The sequence below is a fragment of the Pipistrellus hanaki genome (assembly GCF_964339955.1).
Source record: "Pipistrellus hanaki genome assembly, chromosome: 7".
NCBI lineage: Eukaryota > Metazoa > Chordata > Mammalia > Chiroptera > Vespertilionidae > Pipistrellus > Pipistrellus hanaki.
This window is the reverse complement of record NC_140509.1, coordinates 3,795,895-3,815,615: the sequence shown is the minus strand read 5'-3', so window position 1 is coordinate 3,815,615 and position 19,721 is coordinate 3,795,895. Positions and strand designations below refer to the sequence as shown.

General features: G+C 37.8%; 1 long non-coding RNA gene across 1 annotated transcript in view; it reads left to right on the top strand.

Annotated features, from left to right (window-relative positions):
• Positions 1-19,721, top strand: part of LOC311626233 — a 1,185,289-nt gene that overhangs the window by 55,240 nt on the left and 1,110,328 nt on the right. The gene's annotated exons all lie outside the window — the stretch shown is intronic.

The window sequence follows — 19,721 nt, the reverse complement described above, 5'->3', positions numbered from 1 at the left end:
GTGTGTCAGCAGGTGGAATTACCTGTTACAGAACAGTGTACAGGTACACTGTCCCAGGTACAGTGGTTCCTAGTGTCTCCAAGAACCAAACTGATGTTTCAAATGTTTTTGTCAAGTCACATTGATTAAGATCAAAAATATTTTTTTATGATGACAAAATTCTTTTATTAGCAGACTAGAGGCTTGGTGTATGAATTTGTGCATGGTGGGGTCCCTCGGAATGGCCAGAAATCAAGGCTGATTGGAGCCATCTCATCCAGTTCCGATCAGAGTGATCGGGCTTGCCAGTCAGGGAAAGGACTGCCGGAGGTTAGCTGGCTATGTTAGCACACTGACCACCAGGGGCAGTTCCTGCATTGAGTGTCTGCCCCTTGGCGGTCAGTGCACGTCATAGCGACCTGTTTTCAGTCGTTCAGTTGCTTATGCTTTTATATAGAGAGAGCCAACCAGTTAGAAATTGGTGATTAATGAGTGAACATGTTTTCAGGCCTGAACATTTCTTGTGGTTATCTGCAGTGGTAGTTTAAAGAATAATTTAAAATTGCATTTTATTATCCAAAGCACTAATTATAAAAAATATATGCACCCCTATGTTCATTGCAGCATTATTTACGATAGCCAAGGTATAAAAGCCACCCAGGTGCACATCAATAAACAAGTGAATAAAAAAGTTTGGTACATATAAACAATGGATTATTACTTGGCCATAAAAAATAAAGAAATCTTATCATCTATGACAGCATGGATGGACCTAGAGGGTATTATGCTAAGTCAAATAAGTCAGACAAAGACAAATATATCATTTCACTTATACACTGAGTGGCCAGATTATTATGATCTCTGAACACATAACAATCTGGCCACTAAGTATATATTCTATATAATACAATAAAAGGCTAATATGCACATTGTCCCCTCGACCAAGAGTTTGACCAGCAGGCAGGCCGGCCAACTGCCCATGTCTCCTCCCCCTTGCCAGGCTGGCCGGACCCCACCCATGCACAAATTCATGCACTGGGCCTCTAATATATATACTGAGTGGCCAGATTATTATACATTCAGAGATCATAATAATCTGGCCACCCAGTGTATGTGGAATCTAAGGAGCAAAGTAAATGAATAAATAAAATAGAAATAGACTCATAGACACAGAGACCCAGGTGGTGATTGCCAGAGAGGTTGGAGGTTGGGAGTCTGGGTGAAAAAGGTGAAGAGATTAAGAATTACAGGTGGGCCCTAGCTGGTTTGGCTGGGTGGATAGAGCATTGGCATGTGGACTGAAAGATCGCAGGTTTGATTCTGGTCAAGGGCACATGGCTGGGTTGTGGGCTCTATCCCCAGTAGCAGGTGAACAGAAGGCAGCCAATCAATGATTCGCTCTCATCATTGATATTTCTCCCTCCCCCTTTCCTTCCTTTCTGAAATCAATAAAAATATATTTAATAATAATAAAAATGAACTACAGATTGGTAGTCACAAAATAATCACAGGGTTGTAAAGTATAGCATAGTCAATAATATTGTAATAACTATGTACAGTGCCAAGTGTGTACTTGAAATATCACTGGGACCACTTTGTAAATTATTATTTGGGGAAAAGTATAACTAGCAATAAAAATAATATTCTTTGTTCCACATGATTGAAATCCAACTGAAGTTTAGTTTGTGGGCTTGATCCCCAGTAGGGGGTGTGCAGGAGGTAACCAATAAATGAGTCTCTCTCATCATTAATGTTTCTATCTCTCCCTCTCCCTTCCTTTGAAATCAATAAAAATATTTTTAAAATCATGCTAGCAAAGAAAAGCTCAGATAGTTTAACTAGTGAATTCTACTAAACCTTTAAAGAAGAATTCATGCCAATCCTTCTCAAATAAAGGATATGAGCTTCCACTTGTACGATGAATATGTTCTTGGGAATCTAAGCATATTTTAACAATATTTTTATACACTTTAAGTTGCAGAGAGCAGATCTTAAATGATCTCATCACAACAACAAAAAGGGTTACCAAATGAGATGATAGAGATGTTAACAATGCTCTGTGATATATATATATAATATATATAATATATAATATATAATATATATAATATAATATATATAATATATATCACAGAGTATATATTACAGTAGTAATATATAGTGTATTAAGTTATCATGTTGTACATCTTAAACTTATACAATGTTATATCTAAGTAAAGCTGAAAAAAACCCTACAAACAAACAAAAAGGATTTTTCTTATACAGTAGTTCTCCATTATCCATGAGAAATATGTTCCAAGACCCCCCAGTGAATGCCTGAGACCAAACCCTATACATACTATGATAAAGTTTAATTTATAAATTTGGCACTGAGATTAATAATAATAAATAATAAAATAGAACAATTATAAAAATATACTGCAATAGGGGCTATGTAAATGTGGCCTTTCTCACTTCTCTCTCTCTCTCTCTCTCTCTCTCTCTCTCTCAAAATATTCTTTGAATTGTTTATTTCTGAAATTTTCAATTTAATATTTTCAGACTATAGTTGACTGAGATAACTGAAACTGCAGAAAGAGAAACCATGGATAAGAGAGGCCATTGTACATAGTATATCATACTAGTTTTCTCATTGACTAATGAATTAAATAAAATCTTTGACAATTTTTAAAATATATGTTTATTGATTTCAGAGAGGAAGAAAGAGGGAGAGAGAGAAAAAAAAACATTAATGATGATAGAGAATCATTGATCTGCTGCTTCCTGCACACCCCCCACTGGGGATCGAGTCCACAACCCAGGCATGTGCCCTTCCTGTTTCAAAGTCAACACTTAATCACTAAACCATGCTGGCCTTTTTAAAACGGTAATTGGAAGACAAGGAATCCAAGAAACAGCATATTCAACCTCGGACATCACTGAAAAGAGATTCAACATAAATGATATTTATAGTATTTTTTTTTGTTTGTTTGTTTGTTTGTTTGTTTGTTTTAATTTTTTTATTTTTTACATATTTTCTTGATTTTTTTTTATTGCCCCCCTCCCTCCCACACATCCCCTCCCTCCCCATAGTTTTATGTCCATTGGTTGTACTTATATGCATTTATACAAGTCCTTCGGTTGATCTATTATCTCCCCCTGATATCCCTACCCTCCCCACTGTAATTTGACAGTCTGCCTGTTGCTTTACTTTCTCTATATCTGTCTCTTGGTTCATCAGTTTATAAAGATCTTTATCATCCACCGATGTGTGAGGTCATGTGGTGTTTCTCTTTCGTTGATTGGCTTATTTCACTTAGCATGATGCTCTCCAATTCCATCCAGGTTGCTGCAAATGATGAGAATTCCTTCTTCTTTATGGCAGCATAGTATTCCATTGTGTAGATGTACCATAGTTTTTGGATCCAATCATCTGCTGACGGGCACCTAGGCTGTTTCCAAATTCTGGCTATTGTAGATTGTGCTGCTATGAACATAGGGGTGCATATATCCTTTCTGATTGGTGTTTCTAGTTTCTTGGGATATATTCCTAGAAGTGGGATTACTGGGTCAAATGGGAGTTCCATTTTCAGTTTTTTGAGGAAACTCCACACTGTTCTCCACAGTGGTTGCACCAGCCTGCATTCCCACCAGCAGTGCACGAGGGTTCCTTTTTCTCCGCAACCTCGCCAACACTTGTCGTTTGTTGATTTGTTGATGTTGGCCATTCTGACAGGTGTGAGATGGTACCGCATTGTTGTTTTGATTTGCACCTCTCGGATAATTAGTGACTTTGAGCATGTTTTCATGTGCCTTTTGGCCTTCCTTCTGTCTTCTTTTGAAAATATTCTGTTTAGGTCCATTGCCCATTTTTTAATTGGATCATTCATCTTCCTTTTATTTAGTTGTATAAGCTGTCTGTAAATGTTGGAGATTAAACCTTTATCAGTGGTAATATTTGCAAATATGATCTCCCACACCGTGGGCTTTCTTGTTGTTTTATTGATGGTTTCTTTTGCTGTAAAAAAGCTTTTTATTTTGAAGTAGTCCCATTTGTTTATTTTCTCTTTAGCTTCCATTGCCCTAGGGGCAGTATCAGTGAAGAAGTTATTTTGGCATACGTCTGAGATTTTGCTACCTGTGGATGCTTCTAGTATTTTTATGGTTTCCCGTCTGATGTTTAAGTCCTGTATCCATTTTGAGTTTATCCTTGTGAATGGTGTAAGTTGGTGATCTAGTTTCATTCTTTTGCATGTGTCTGTCCAATTTTCCCAACACCATTTATTGAAGAGACTGTCTTGACTCCATTGTATATTCGTGCCTCCTTTGTCAAATATTAATTGAGCATAGTGATTTGGGTTGATATCTGGGTTCTCAATTCTATTCCATTGATCTATTTGTCTGTTCTTGTGCCAGTACCAGGCTGTTTTGAGAACAGTGGCTTTGTAGTATAGTTTGAGGTCTGGTATTGAGATCCCTCCTACTTTACTCTTCTTTCTCAGAATCGCTGTGGCTATTCGGGGTCTTTTATTGTTCCAAATGAACTTTTGGAGAGTTCTTTCTAGGTCAGTGAAATATGTCGTTGGTATTTTAATGGGGAGTGCATTGAACCTATAGATTGCTTTAGGAAGTATGGACATTTTGATGATGTTGATTCTACCAATCCATGAACATGGTATGTTCTTCCATCTCCTTACATCTTCCTCTATCTCTTTTTTCAGTGTCGTGTAGTTTTCCGCAAATAGGTCCTTTATTTCTTTAGTTAAATTTATTCCTAGGTATCTTAATTTTTTTGGTGCGATGGTGAATGGAATTGCTTTTTTAGCCTCTGTTTCTGTAGTTTCACTGTTGGTGTATAGAAATGCCATGGATTTCTTGGCATTAATTTTATATCCTGCTACGTTGCCAAATTCATTTATTAAGTCAATTAGTTTTTTAATGGAGTCTTTTGGGTTTTTTATGTACAATATCATGTCATCTGCAAATAAGGATAACTTTACTTCTTCTTTTCCAATTTGGATGCCTTTTATTTCCTCCTCTTGTCTAATTGCAATGGCTAGTACTTCCAGAACTATGTCAAACAGGAGTGGCGAGAGTGGGCATCCCTGTCTTGTTCCTGTTCTTAGAGGGAATGGTTTTAGTTTTTGCCCATTGAGTATAATGTTGGCTGTGGGTTTATCATATATAGCTTTTATTATGTTGAGGTATGATCCTTGTACTCCCACCTTTTTAAGAGTTTTTAACAGGAAAGGGTGTTGGATTTTGTCAAATGCTTTTTCTGCGTCAATTGATATGACTATATGATTTTTATCTTTCAATTTGTTTATGTGATGTATCACGTTTATTGATTTGCGGATATTGTACCATCCTTGCATTCCTGGAATAAATCCTACTTGGTCATGGTGTATGATCTTTGTGATGTTCTTTTGGAGTCGATTTGCTAGAATTTTGTTGAGGATTTTGGCATCTATGTTCATGAGGGATATTGGCCTGTAATTCTCTTTCATTGAGTTGTCTTTATCTGGTTTTGGTATTAGGGTGATGTTGGCTTCATAGAAGGAGTTCGGAAGTGTTCCTTCCTCTTGGATTTTTTGGAATAGTCTGAGGAGGATAGGTTTTAGTTCTTCCTTGAATGTTTGGTAAAACTCTCCTGTGAAGCCATCTGGCCCTGGGCTTTTGTTTGCTGGAAGCTTTTTGATGACGGTTTCAATTTCTTCCCACGTCACTGGTCTATTGAAATTTTTAGATTCTTCCTGATTGAGTTTTGGCAGTTTGTATTTTTCTAGGAATATGTCCATTTCCTCCAGGTTGTTTAGTTTGTTGGAATAGAGTTGTTCGTAGTATTTTGTAACAATCTGTTGTATTTCGGTGGGGTCTGTTGTTATTTCACCTCTTTCATTTCTGATTTTGTTTATTTGGGTCCTCTCTCTTTGTTTCTTGGTTAGCCTGGCTAGAGGTCCATCAATCTTGTTTATCCTTTCGAAGAACCAGCTCTTGGTTTTGTTGATCTTATGTATTGTTTCTTTGGTCTCTATGTCATTTATCTGTGCTCTGATTTTTGTTATTTCCTTCCTTCTGCTTACACTGGGCTTTTCTTGTTGCTCTTTTTCTAACTCTTTGAGTTGTAGAGTTAGTTCATCTGTTACCATTTTTTCTAGTTTTTTGCAATAGGCTTGTAAGGATATGAACTTCCCTCTCAAAACTGCTTTTGCTGTGTCCCATAGATTTTGGATTGTTGTGTCTTCATTGTCATTTGTTGCCAGGATGTTTTTAATTTCTTCCTTGATTTCTCTGGTAACCCAGTCCTTGTTTAATAGCATGTTGTTTAGTCTCCATGTATTTGATTTCTTTGGATTATTTTTATTGTAATTAATTTCCAGTTTTATGCCACTATGGTCTGAGAAGATGCTTGATATGATTTCTATCTTCTTGAATTTGAAGAGACTTTGCCTATGTCCCAAAATGTGGTCTATCTTTGAGAATGTCCCATGTGCACTTGAGAAGAATGTATATTCTGTGGCTTTGGGGTGGAATGTTCTAAAGATGTCCATTAATTCCATCTGGTCTAGTGAGTCGTTTAGGACTGATATTTCTTTGCTGATTTTTTGTTTAGATGATTTGTCGAAGGGTGACAGTGGGGTATTAAAATCTCCTACTATGATTGTATTGCTATTAATCTCTCCCTTAATGTCCTCCAGCAGTTTTTTTATGTATTTGGGTGCTCCTGTATTGGGTGCATATATATTTACCAGGGTTATTTCTTCTTGTTGGATTGTACCCTTTAGTATTATGAAGTGACCTTCATTATCTCTTGTTATGTCCTTCACTCTGAGATCTAATTTGTCAGATATAAGTATTGCTACCCCAGCTTTTCTTTCCTTTCCATTTGCCTGGAAAACTTTTTTCCATCCCTTCACCCTCAGTCTGTGTGCATCTTTTTTTCTGAGGTGAGTTTCTTGTAGGCAACAGATGTAAGGGTCTTGTTTTCTTATCCAATCTGACACCCTATGTCTTTTGATTGGAGCATTTAATCCATTTACATTTAAGGTTATTATTGATAGGTACTCATTTGATGGCATTTTTATTCTATACCCATGTTCCTTCTTCAATTCCTATTTCTTTATTTTTACAGTAGACCCTTTAGCATTTCTTGCATTGCTGGTTTGGTGGAGATAAATTCCTTCAGTCTTTTTTTGTCTGTGAAGCTCCTGATTTCCCCTTCAATTTTGATTGATAGTCTTGCTGGGTACAGTATTCTTGGATTCAAACCCTTCCTTTGCATGACTTTGTATATTTAATCCCATTCCCTTCTAGCCTGATATGTTTCTGTTGAGAAATCAGTTGCTAGTCTGATGGGGGTTCCTTTGTAAGTAACTTTCTGTCTCTCTCTGGCTGCTTTTAAGATTCTTACTTTGTCGTTGTTGTTTGCCACTTTAATTATAATGTGCCTTGGCGTCTGTCTTCTGGGATTCATTTTGCTTGGGACTCTGCGAGCATCTTGGATTTGTGTGGGTTTTTTCTTCTCTATCTCAGGAAAGTTTTCTGTCATTATTTCTTGAAATACTTTTTCCACGTCTACCTCAGTTTCCTTTCCTTCTGGAACCCCTATTATTCGAATATTATTTTGTTTTGTAATGTCCCAAAGCTCCCGTAGGCTCTCCTCCTGCTTTTTAATCTTTTTTTCTAGAAGCTGCTCTAATTGGGTATTTTTTTCCATCTTGTCTTCTAGCTCACTGATGCGGTCTTCCGCTTCATCTAGTCTACTCTTGATGCTTTCTATTGAGTTCTTCATGGTAGCGATGTCATTTTTCATTTCTTCTTGGTTCTTCCTCAATTCCTGATGGTTCTTCCTCATTTCTTCTTGGTTATTGTCAAATTTCTCTTCCATTCTTTTTAGCCAACCAATAATCATTATTCTGAACTCTTGCTCTGGTAGGCTGCTTGCCTCTGGCTCGTTTACTTCCTTTTCTGGTGATGCCTGCTTTTCTTTCATTTGTGGGGTGTTTCTTTGTCTTCCCATGGTATCTCTTTTCAGGATGTCTGGTTATGTGGTGTTCTTTCTCTTGCGTTAGTTTATAGGTGCAAAATACAACACTACCATGTACAACACGAGAGGCACTTAACAGGAATGTATTTACAATATTAATAACCTCTAATAAAGGTAACCCCTAGCGATAGGCAAATTAGGGTATAGGAGAGAAGGAAGGAAGGAAGGTAAAAATAAAATAAAGAAAAATTAAAAAAAAAAAAAGTCAAAGAAGAAATAAAGTAATGACAAAATGAAGTTAGAAAACAGGGAGAAAAAGAAGAGAGAGAGAGAAAGAGAGAGAAAGAGAGAGAGAGAGAGAGAGAGAGAGAGAGAGAAGAAGCAAACTAAAAAATGGGAAACAAACTATATATATGTGGAGAAAATTGCCATAGATCAACCACTGAGCCCAGCCAATGCCGGTAACAATACTTGGAGATTAATACAAACTACAATACAATATTCACTATTATTAAGTAAGGTTATGATATACAGAAGTCAAAGAAACAAACAAAAACAGAGGATTTAAAAAAAAATACAAAGCAACAATAACAACACTGGAATAAGCATAACAATTTCACTGAAAAGCACCAATATTCACAATAATCAACCTTCACTCAAACAATGAGAAAAGGATAGAAAGTAGAACCGTTTTTTTTTTTTTTTTTTTTTTTTAACTAGTTAATATAGTGCAGAGAGTGATATTTATACACTTGTATCAGGGGTTGGAACTTAGGTCTATGAGTATAGTGAGAGCTTTAGCAGGGGGTATACAGAAAGAATAGAGGAAAAACTAAAGCCGGAAAGGGATAGGATAAACTGGAGACTAAAAGGTTAAAGTTTAGTAAGAGAGTGATGGGGTAAAGGTCGAATTGAGATAGGGTTGAATGATGCTATAGTAGAGATTAAAATAGAATGAAGGTTACTCCCAATGTAAAATAAAGACGAAGTAAAGTGGTACTGGGGAGGAAAAGAAAAAGAAAAAAAAATTGCAAAATAGCAGTAGTAATAGTGAAGATAGGGATTGAAAAATGTAATAATTGAAAAGATAAAATCAAGTAAGGAAAAAAGAAAAAAAATCGTTTCTGAAGTAAAAGATGTAAAAAATGAAAATTAAATAAAAAATGTAAAAAATGAAAATAAAATAAAGAATAGTATAATTAGCATAAAATTGTCCAGTAGAGTTCAATCACTTCCTCTGTTATTGTATTTGGTATGCCTGGTTCTTGGATCAGAGAGTCTTGCAGTTCCCAGCTTTCCACTGCACCTCAGTTTTGTAAGGTAGTCCTTAATTTTAGGTAGGCTATATCTTAGTTATTTGTGTCCATTTATTTTTGATTAATTAAAAGAAAAAGAAAAAGAAAAAAGAAAAAAAAAAAAAAAAAAAAAAAAAAAGGCAGTTTGTAGTTCAGCCCTTAGGTGTCAGTGTTACCGGTTTGACCTCCCAGACTTTGGTTGCTCTGGCCTTCTTTCTCTCTGGGGGCGGGCCCTCGCAGCTCTCCTGGGCTACAATATAGGCGGGGCCACGGCCGCACTGGGGGCGGGGCCTCGCGGCGCTCCGGGGCCGCGGTACTCTGGGCGGCACTGGGGCCGGGGCCTCGCGGAGCTCCTGGCGGCGCGCTCAGGGCCGCTCTGGGGGCGGGGCCTCGCGGTGCTCCGGGGTCGCGGTACTCTGGGCGGCACTGGGGCCTGGGCCTCGCGGTGCTCCTGGTGGCGCGCTCAGGGCCGCTCTGGGGGCGGGGCCTCGCTGGAACAATGGCGCTATCGCAGCCTGAACTCTCAGCCTAGCCACGCAAACTCTGACCTTTCTGTGGGTGGTTGAAGAGCTTCCTTGAATCCACCCGCTTGCTCCGATCGGGGCGCCACAGGTGCTCGATGGACTCCTCGGCTGTGGGTTTTCCAGGCCTCAGAGAAGCTGCTCCCTTCCTGGTAGGGTGGCGCCGCCTTTGCGCTGAGCCCGGAGCTCCGGGAGAAGTCGGGAGTGCTGGCCGCTTGGTCAGGAAAAATTGTCCAGCGGACACTTCCTTACCTTCCTAGAGTGATCCGCTGCTCCTTAGCTGCTAATCAACATTCCCTGAGCGACTCAGATGTTGCTTCTATCTGTTTTGGGACCGGGGTCAGAACAAGTCCATCTGTTCGGTCGCCATCTTCCGATATTTATAGTATTAAATAATGTTTTTTCAACCTTTTAAATAAGCTATGAACAAGCTCCAAGACAATTATTGTTACAGAACAATGTTAATATTTTCAACTATGACAATATTTTTAAAAGTGTGGATACCTCAATTTGGCAAGTGGAAGCTTATGGGAGAGGAGGAAGGAAGAGCAGTGCTGTCAATACTTTCATCTTCCAAGAAGGCCACACTTAAGGGATGAAGACACAAAAATAAGTATGTGAATGAAAATACAGTAGTAACTGAAAGAAGGGTGATGTAAGGTGACTCATGATTTAAAGCAGAGTTTTAGCAGTTGGACTATTATACAGCCCAAAAAGTCCTCATCCAAATCTTGAGGGACTTCTGAAGCTTCAAGGGCCCTTCAGAGTTGACCCAAATTAGGGTGAGGCTCGATAGCCCCACACTGAGCAGTCACTGGAGAGTTCCCCTGGGAAGGGGCTGACATTGGGTGAGGCAGCCATTCTCACCTAAGGCAACTCTGGAGGAGAGCTGAGAGCTGTCAGCCAGCAACTGAGGGAACAGATCTTCAGTGCTGAAGGGAGGAGATAGATGGCTCAGGAGAGCACCTCTACAGGAACACTTGTTCTAGTCGCTGGGAATACACCTTTTGTGTGGAAGAAAACACAGTAGTAAATGTTTTCTTAAAAATTTATCTCTTAAATTCCATTAACTTAGGAACTCTGTTCCTTAAATTAAACATTCCCAGGTCATCAGGAGTCAAGGTTATGGTGCAGTAAGATATTAACCTGCAGTGTAGCAGTGTGGAATCATAAGAATGCCCTAGAATATACCTTACCAATTACCCTTATTAGAGGGCTTATATTTCAACTAGAAAAGTCAGATCTCCACGTCTGCCTAAACTCTGGGTCAGGTTCAGTACCAGCCCTGCCTCTTGTCTTTGCAGCGTCAAAAGCGAAGTGCTATATAGAGAGAATAAGGGCTCCCTAGACACCCACACAAGTGCTGGCAGGGGGCCAGTGAAGGGGGATCAGGTTGGCAAGTAGAGGCAGCTAGGATGATCATGAAAGCAGGTAGGGTGGCTAGGGGTGATCAGGCAGGCCAACAGGGTGGCAGTTAGGAAGTGACCAGGCTGGCAGGGGGGCAATTAGGGAAGTGGTTCTCAACCTTCCTAATGCTTCGAACCTTTAATATAGTTCCCCATGTTGTGGTGACCCCCCACCATAAAATTATTTTTGTTGCTACTTCATAACTATAATTTTGCTATTGTTATGAATTGTAATGTAAATATGTGTTTTCCAATGGTCTTAAGCGACCCCTGTGAAAGGGTCTAGACTCCCAAAGGGGTCTAAACCCACAGGTTGAGAACTGCTGAGTTAGGGGTGATCAGGCCAGCAAGCAGAGGCAGTTAGGGGCGATCAGGTAGGCAGACAGGCAAGCAGTTAGGAGCCAGTGGTCCTGAATTGTGAGGGAGATGTCCCCCTGCCCTGGTGCTAGGGCCAGGGGACCTGAAGCCAGGTCAGGGGACCTGAGGCCACACCTCTCCACCTCCGCCCTGGTGCTGGGGCCCAGGGACCTGAGGCTGCACCCCTTGCCTTATGGAGCTTGATGGGGATGAGGCTGGCTGGGTCTGGGTCTTGTGGGATCTCTCACGTGGGTGGGCAGGGACTTGACTCTGGGTCCCACAGCACATCCCAGACTCTGATATTTTCATATACATTTTATATTTCATATACATTTTATATTTCATATACATTTTACTAATTTTCTTTCATCTCTGACACTTCTACTATAGAGAAAGGGAAAATACGTAGCAATATTAAAATATTTCCTCTAATTAGTTCCCTTTTAATATGCATAAATTTCATGCACCGGACCACTAGTTATATAATAACCTTGTCTCTGATAGTTTTGGCTTAACATTTATTTTTTCTGTTATAACTGCAGCTGCTGTTGCTCTCTTTTGGTTTCCACTGTTGTGGAATATCTTCTTTTATTTCTGCACTTTGAACCTAAGTGTGTCTTTAAAGTTGAAGTTGAAGTCTCTTTTAAGTATCATATTTTGGGCCTTTTAAAAAAATCTGTCCAGCCAAGTGATTTTCAATTCTTTTCATCTAATGTCACACACACAAATTACTGAAATTCTATGGCACAGTGAAAAATATATATTTTTCCTGATCTGACAAAATTAGGTATACTTTTGATTCATTCACAATGGATGGCTATTGTTGTGTTGGCTGTTAGCATGTGTGTGTTTTTTAAAATAAAATGTTTTTATTGATTTTTTTTACAGAGAGAGGAAGGGGAAGAGATAGAGGGATAGAAACATTATTAATTGGCTGCCTCTTGTACTCCTCCTACTGGGGATTGTGCACACAACCTGGGCATGTGTTCCGACTGGAACCTTTTGGTTCCTGATTCAATGCTCAACCACTGAGCCACATAAGCTATGTTATTATTTGACAATCTAAGGGAAAAGAGGTCAGTGTCCCTGACTAAATAGTCAGGTATTGCATGTTTTAAAAATTCTTGTGGTACTCCAGTGTGTCTGCTGTGGCACACCAGATGAAAATCAGTGAACTAGCCCAGTGGTCGACAAACTCATTAGTCAACAGAGCCAAATATCAAAGGACAATGATTGAAATTTCTTTTGAGAGCAAAATTATTTATATTTTTTATTGTTTAAAGCATTACATATATTAGTACATACATCTTCTTTTTCCCCCCATTCACCTTCCCCCAGCCTCCTCTACCCTGTCACATGCCCTCGTCCCACCACCACCCCCAACCCAGTGTCTTGAGTCCATTGGTTATGCTTATATGCATGCATTCCAGTCCTTTGGCTGATCTATTCCCTTCTTCCCCAACACTCCCCAGCCTTCCCACTGTAATTTGACAGTCTGATTGATGCTTTACTACCTCTGTATCTATCTTTTATTCATCAAGTTATAATGTTCTTTATTTTCCATAAATGAGTGAGATCATGTGGAATTTTTCTTTCATTGCCTGGCTTATTTCTCTTCACATAATTCTCTCCAGGTACATCCATGCTGCTGCAAATGTTAAGAATTCCCTCTTTATTTATAGCAGCATAGTATTCCATTGTGTAGATGTATCATAGTTTTCTAATCCACTCATCTACTGATGAGCATTTAGGCTGTTTCCAACTCTTAGCTATGGTGAATTTTGCTGCGATGAACAAAGGAGTGGATATATCCTTTCTGATTGGTGTTTCTGGTTTCTTGGGATATATTCCAAGAAGTGGGATTACTGGGTCAACTGGGAGCTCCATTTTTAGTTTTTTGAGGAAACTCCATACTGTTCCTCATAGTGGCTGCACCAGTCTGCATTCCCACCAGCAGTGCATAGGAGTTCCTTTATCTCCACATCCTTCCCAACACTTGTCCTTTGTTGATGATAGCCATTCTGACAGGTGTGAGATGGTACCGCATTGTTGTTTTGATTTGCATCTCTCGGATAATTAGTGACTTTGAGCATGTTTTCATGTGCCTCTTGGCCTTCTTTCTGTCTTCTTTTGTAAAGATTCTATTTAGATCAATTGCCCCCCCTTTTTTATTGGATCATTTATCTTCCTTTTATTAAGTTGTATTAGCTGTCTGTAGATATTGGAGATTAAACCTTTATCAATGATAACATTTGCAAATCTGTTCTCCCATACAGTGAGCTTTCTTGTTGTTTTGTTGATGGTTTCTTTTACTGTGCAAAAGCTTTTTATTTTAATGTAATCCCAGTTGATTATTTTCTCTTTAGCTTCCATTGCCCTAGGAGCGGTATCAGTGAAGAAATTGCTTCGTCATATGCCTGAGATTTCTCTGCCTGTGATTCTTTTAGTATTTTTATGATTTTTCATCCTATTTTTAAGTCCTTTATCCCTTTTGAGTTTATTTTTGTGTATGATGTAAGTTGGTGATCTAATTTCATTTTTTTGCATGTATCTGTCCAATTTTCCCAACACCATTTATTGAAGAGACTGTCTTAACTCCATTGTATTTTCATGCCTCCTTTGTCAAATATTAATTGAGCATAGTGATTTGGGTTGATATCTGGGTTCTTGATTCTATTCCATTGATCTATATGTCTGTTCTTGTGCCAGTACCAGGCTGTTTTGAGAACAGTGGCTTTGTAATATAGCTTGAAATCTGGTATTGACATCTCACCTTTTGTTCTTCTTTCTCAGAATTGCTGTGGCTATCTGGGGTCTTTTTTTATTCCAGATGAATTTTTGGAGAGTTCTTTCTAGGTCTGTGAAATATTCAATTGGTATTTTAATGGGGAGTGCATTGAATCTATAGATTGCTTTGGTTAGTATGGACATTTTAATGATGTTGATTCTACCAATCCATGAACATGATAAGTTCTTCCATCTGTTTATGTCTTTCTCTATCTCTTTTTATAGTCTCCTGTAGTTTTCCACATGTAGGTCTTTTAAGTCCGTAGTTAAGTTTATTCCTAGGTATTTTAATTTTTTTGGTGTGATGGTAAATGTGATTGCTTTTTTAGTCTCTTTTTCTGTAAGTACACTATTGGATAACAGAAATGCCATAGATTTCTTTTCATTAATTTTGTATCCTGCTACATTTCCAAATTCATTAAGTCTATTAATTTTTTTATGGAGTTTTTTTTTTCTTTTAAGTATAATATCATCTCATTTGCAAATAAGGACAGCTTTACTTCTTTTCTAGTTTGGATGCCTTTTATTTCTTTTTCTTGTCTAATTGCAATGGCTAGTACTTCTAGTACTACCCTGTTTCCCTGAAAATAAGACACTGTCTTATATTATTTTTTTCTCCCAAAGTTGCTCTAGGTCTTATTTTCAGGGGATGTATTATCTTTCCATGCGCTAGGTCTTATTTTCGAAGGATATCTTATTTTCGGGGAAACACAGGTATGTCAAACAGGAGTGGTAAGAATGGACATCCCTGTCTTGTTCTTGTTCTTCGGGGAAATTGCTTTAGTTCTTGTCTATTGAGTATGATGTTTGCTGTGGGTTTATCATATATGGCTTTTATGATGTTGAGGAATGATCCTTTGATTCCCACTTTGTTGAGAGTTTTTATCAAGAAAGGACAGCTTTACTTCTTTTGTCAAATGCTTTTTCTGCATCAATTGATATTAATATGTGGTTTTTACCTCTCAATTTGTTTATGTGATGTATCACATTTATTGGTTGGTGGATATTGTACATCCTTGCATTCTTGGGATAAATCCTACTTGGTTATGGTGTATGATCTTTCTGATGTGATTCTGGAGCCAATTTGCTAGAATTTTGTTGAGGATTTTGGCAACAATGTTCATGAGAGATATTGTCCTGTAATTCTCTTTTATTGTGTTGTCTTTCTCTAGTTTTGGTATTATGGTGATGCTGGCTTCATAGAAGGTACTTGAAAGTGTTCCTTCCTCTTGAATTTTTTGGAATAGTCTGAGGAGGATAGGTTTTAGTTCTTCCTTGAATGTTTGGTAACATTGCCCTGTGAAGCCCTCTGGCCCCAGGCTTTTGTTTGCTGGAAGATTTTTGATGACTGCTTCAATTTCTTCCATAGTTACTGGCCTATTGAGATGTTTAGATTCTTCCTGTTTGTGTTTTGGAAGGTTGTATTTTTCTAGGAATTTGTCATTTACTCCAGGTTGTCCACTTTGTTGGAATAGAGTTGTTTGTAGTATTTTGTTACAATCCTTTGTATTTCGTCAGGTTCTGTTGTTGTCTCACCTCTTTCATTTCTGATTTTGTTTATTTGGGCCCTCTCTCTTTGTTTCTTGGTTAGCCTGGCTAGAGGTTCATCAATCTTGTTTATCCTTTCAAAGAACCAGCTCTTGGTTTTGTTCATCTTTTGCATTGTTTCTTTGGTCTCTATGTCGTTTATCTCTGCTCTGATATTTTTTATTTCCTTCCTTCTGCTTACACTGGACTTTTCTTGTTGCTCTTTTTCTAACTCTTTGAGTTGTAGGGTTAGGTAATTTATTGCCATTTATTCTTGTTTTTAACAGTAGGCTTGTAGAGCTATGAACTTTCCTCTCAAGACTGCTTTTGCTGTGTCCCATAGATTTTGGATTGTTGTGTTTTCATTGTCATTTGTTTCCAGGATGTTTTTAATTTCTTCCTTGATCTCTCTGGTAACCCAGTCTTTGTTTATTAGCATGCTGTTTAGTCTCCACGTGTTTGATTTCTTTCGATTGTTTTTATTGTATTTGATTTCCAGTTTTTTGCCACTATGATTTGAGAAAATGCTTGATATGGTTTCTATCTTGTTGAATTTGAAGAGACTTTGCCTATGTCCCAACATGTGGTCTATCTTTAAAAAGACCCATGTGCACTTGAGAAGAATGTATATTCTGTGGCTGTAGGGTGAAATGTTCTGAAGATGTAAATTAATTCCATCTGGTCTAGTGAGTCATTTAGCATTGATGTTTCTTTGCTGATTTTTTTGTTTAGAGCATTTGTACAGGGTGATAGTGGGGTATTAAAGTCTCCTACTATGATTGTATTTCTTTCTTTTTTAAAAAAAATATATTTTATTGATTTTTAACAGAGAGAAAGGGAGAGAGATAGAGAGCTAGAAACGTCGATGAGAGAGAAACATCAACCAGCTGCCTCTTGCACACCCCCAACCGGGAATGTGCCCGCAACCAAGGTACATGCCCCTGACTGGAATCGAACCTGGGACCTTTCAGTCCACAGACCAACGCTCTACTACTGAACCAAACTGGCTTCGGCTATGATTGTATTTCTTTCCATCTCTCCCTTATTGTCCTTCAGAAGTTTTTTTTTTTTTTTTTTTTTTTTTTTTTTAATGTATTTGGGTGCTCCTTTATTGGGTGCATAAATGTTTACCAGAGTTATTTCTTCTTGTTGGATTTCTCCCTTTAGTATTATGAAGTGGCCTTCCTTATCTCTTGTTATGTCCTTCACTTTGAGATTCCTTCACTCTCAGGCTATGTGCACCTTTTGTTCTGAAATGGGTTTCTTGTAGACAGCAGATATATGTGTCTTGTTTTCTTATCCAGTCCGTTACCCTATGTCTTTTGATTGGGGCATTTAATCCATTTACATTTAAAGATATTATCAATAGATACTTATATGTCACCATTTTTATTCTATAGCCTTGTGTTCCTTCTTCGCTTCCTATTTCTTTTTTATTTTTACAGTAGACCCTTTAGCTTTTCCTATATTGCTGGTTTGGTGGTGATAAATTCCCTCAGTCTTTTTTTGTCTGTGAAGCTCCTAATTTCACCTTCAATTTTGATTGATAGCCTTGCTGGGTACAGTATTCTTGGATTCAGACCCTTCTTTTGCATTACTTTGTATAGTTCATTCCATTCCTTTCTGGCCTGATGAGTTTCTGTTGAGAAATTAGTTGCTAGTCTGATGGGTGTTCCTTTGGATGTAACTTTCTGTCTCTCTCTGGCCACTTTTAAGATTCTTATTTTGTTGTTGATGTTTGCCAATTTAATTATAATGTGCCTTAGTGTCAGTCTTCTGGGGTTCATTTTGCTTGGGACCCTGTGGGCTTCTTAGATTTGTGTAGGTTTTTTCTTCTCAATATCAGGAAAGTTTTCTGTCATTATTTCTTGAGATAGGTTTTCTATGCCTTCCTCAGTTTCCTTTTCTTCTGGAACCCCTGTTATGTGGATCTTGTTTTATTTTGTGTTGTCCCAAAGTTCCCTTAGGCTCTCCTCCTGGTTTTTAATTTTTTTTAATTAATTTTATTATTATTTATTTATTTATTTATTTATTTTTGCTGCTCTACTTGGGTATTTTTTTCCATCTTGTCTTCTAGCTCACTGATGAAGTTCTCTGCTTCTTCTACAATAGTTTACTCTTAATGCTTTCTATTGAGTTTTTTTTTTTTTTTTTTTTTACAGAAGTGATGTCATTTTTCATTTCTTCTTAGTTCTTCTTCATTTCCTCTTGTTTCTTACTCATATTGTCGAATTTGTCTTCCATTCTTTTCAGCCACCTTTTAACCATTTCTCTAAATTCTTGCTCTGATAGGTTGCTTGTCTCTAATTCGCTTATTTCTTTTTCTGGAGATGCCTGTTTTTCTTTCATATGCGGGCTGTTTCTTTGTCTCCCCATGGTCTCTCTTCTTAGGATGTCTGGTTATATTGTTCTCTCTCTCCTGCATTGATTTAAAGGTACAAAATGCAACACAACCAGGTACAACACACAAGGTACTGAACAACGATGTATTCTCAATATGAATAACCTCCAATAATGGTGACCACAAAAGAAAGGCAAACTAGGGGGTAGGAGAGATAGAAGAGTAAAAAGAAATTATTTAGAAAAAAAAAGGAGTGTTAAAATGAAATTGGGAAAAAGAATAAAAAAAAAAAGAGAGAGAGAGAGAGAGACTAGAATGAGACTAAGAGAGAAACTAGGAACAAAATATATATATGAAGAGGAAACTCCAATAGAACAGCCATTAATCACAGCAATTGCCCACAACAATTACCTGGAGATTAATGCAACCTACAACACCAACTAATATCAAGCAAGGAATGGGAAAATAGAAGTAAAAAATAAACTAAAACACAGCAAACAAAAACATACAATCAAACAAAAAGAATAAGCAAAACAACCTCACAAGAAAGTATAAAATTTCAATTTAGTTAACATTCAAAGGGCAGAGAGAAATTTTTTATTTATTTTTATTTTATTTATTTATTTTTTTTTTTTTTATTTAGGACAGCGAAAAGGGATGTGTGTATGGATTTGGAGCAGGCTGTTGGAAATTAGATATACACAAGTAGGGTGAAATTTTAGCCGGTGGTAAACAGAAAGAATAGGGAAAATCTAGAGTAGGAAAGGGTTAAGATAAACAGGACACCAAAATGGGAAAGGTTAGGAAGAGAGTGATGGCATAAAGGTAGAGTTGAGATAGTATAAAGCAATGGTGAAGGAAAGGTTAAAATAGACTGTAGAACATTAATCCTGAAGTAAAATAAAGAGCAAATAATATGACACTTAAAAAATAATAAAAATACAATAGTAAATAAAATAAAAAAGGTAAAATAGTAATGGTAATAATGATGATTAAAAACAAAAATGCAATAATTAAAAAGGTAACATCTAGTGAGGAAAAAAGAAAAAAGTTTCTTGAGTAAATATTGCAAATAATGAAAATTAAAAAATAAATAAATAAAATGTGTAGTAGTAAAGGTCATTCACTCCCTCTATCATTCTGTTTGTTGTGCCTGTTTCCCAGTCCGGACAGTATTGCAGTTCCCTGCATTTCACTATTCCTCAGTGTTGTAATCCAGTCCTGATTTTTAAGCAGGAGGTGCCTTGAATTCTGGTGTTGTTTTTTATTACACGAGGGTCGGTTTGTGATTTATTCTCTGGCTGGAAGTGTTTCTGGGTTGACTTTCAGAGCTCTAAGGCCTCTCTAGCTTTTTTTTTTTCTCTGTGACACTCAACCGGTTTGCGGAGGCTGGCAGGCAAGTCCAAGCAGACTGCACTCCCCTGAAACTCGCTGGCTATTCCTCCGTGTTAAGATAAAAGCAAGTTGCTCTTTAGAGATCCCCCCTATTAGAAGCCCCTTCCATAACCACTGTTCACACTAGCCCAACAGTCCAGGGCTTCT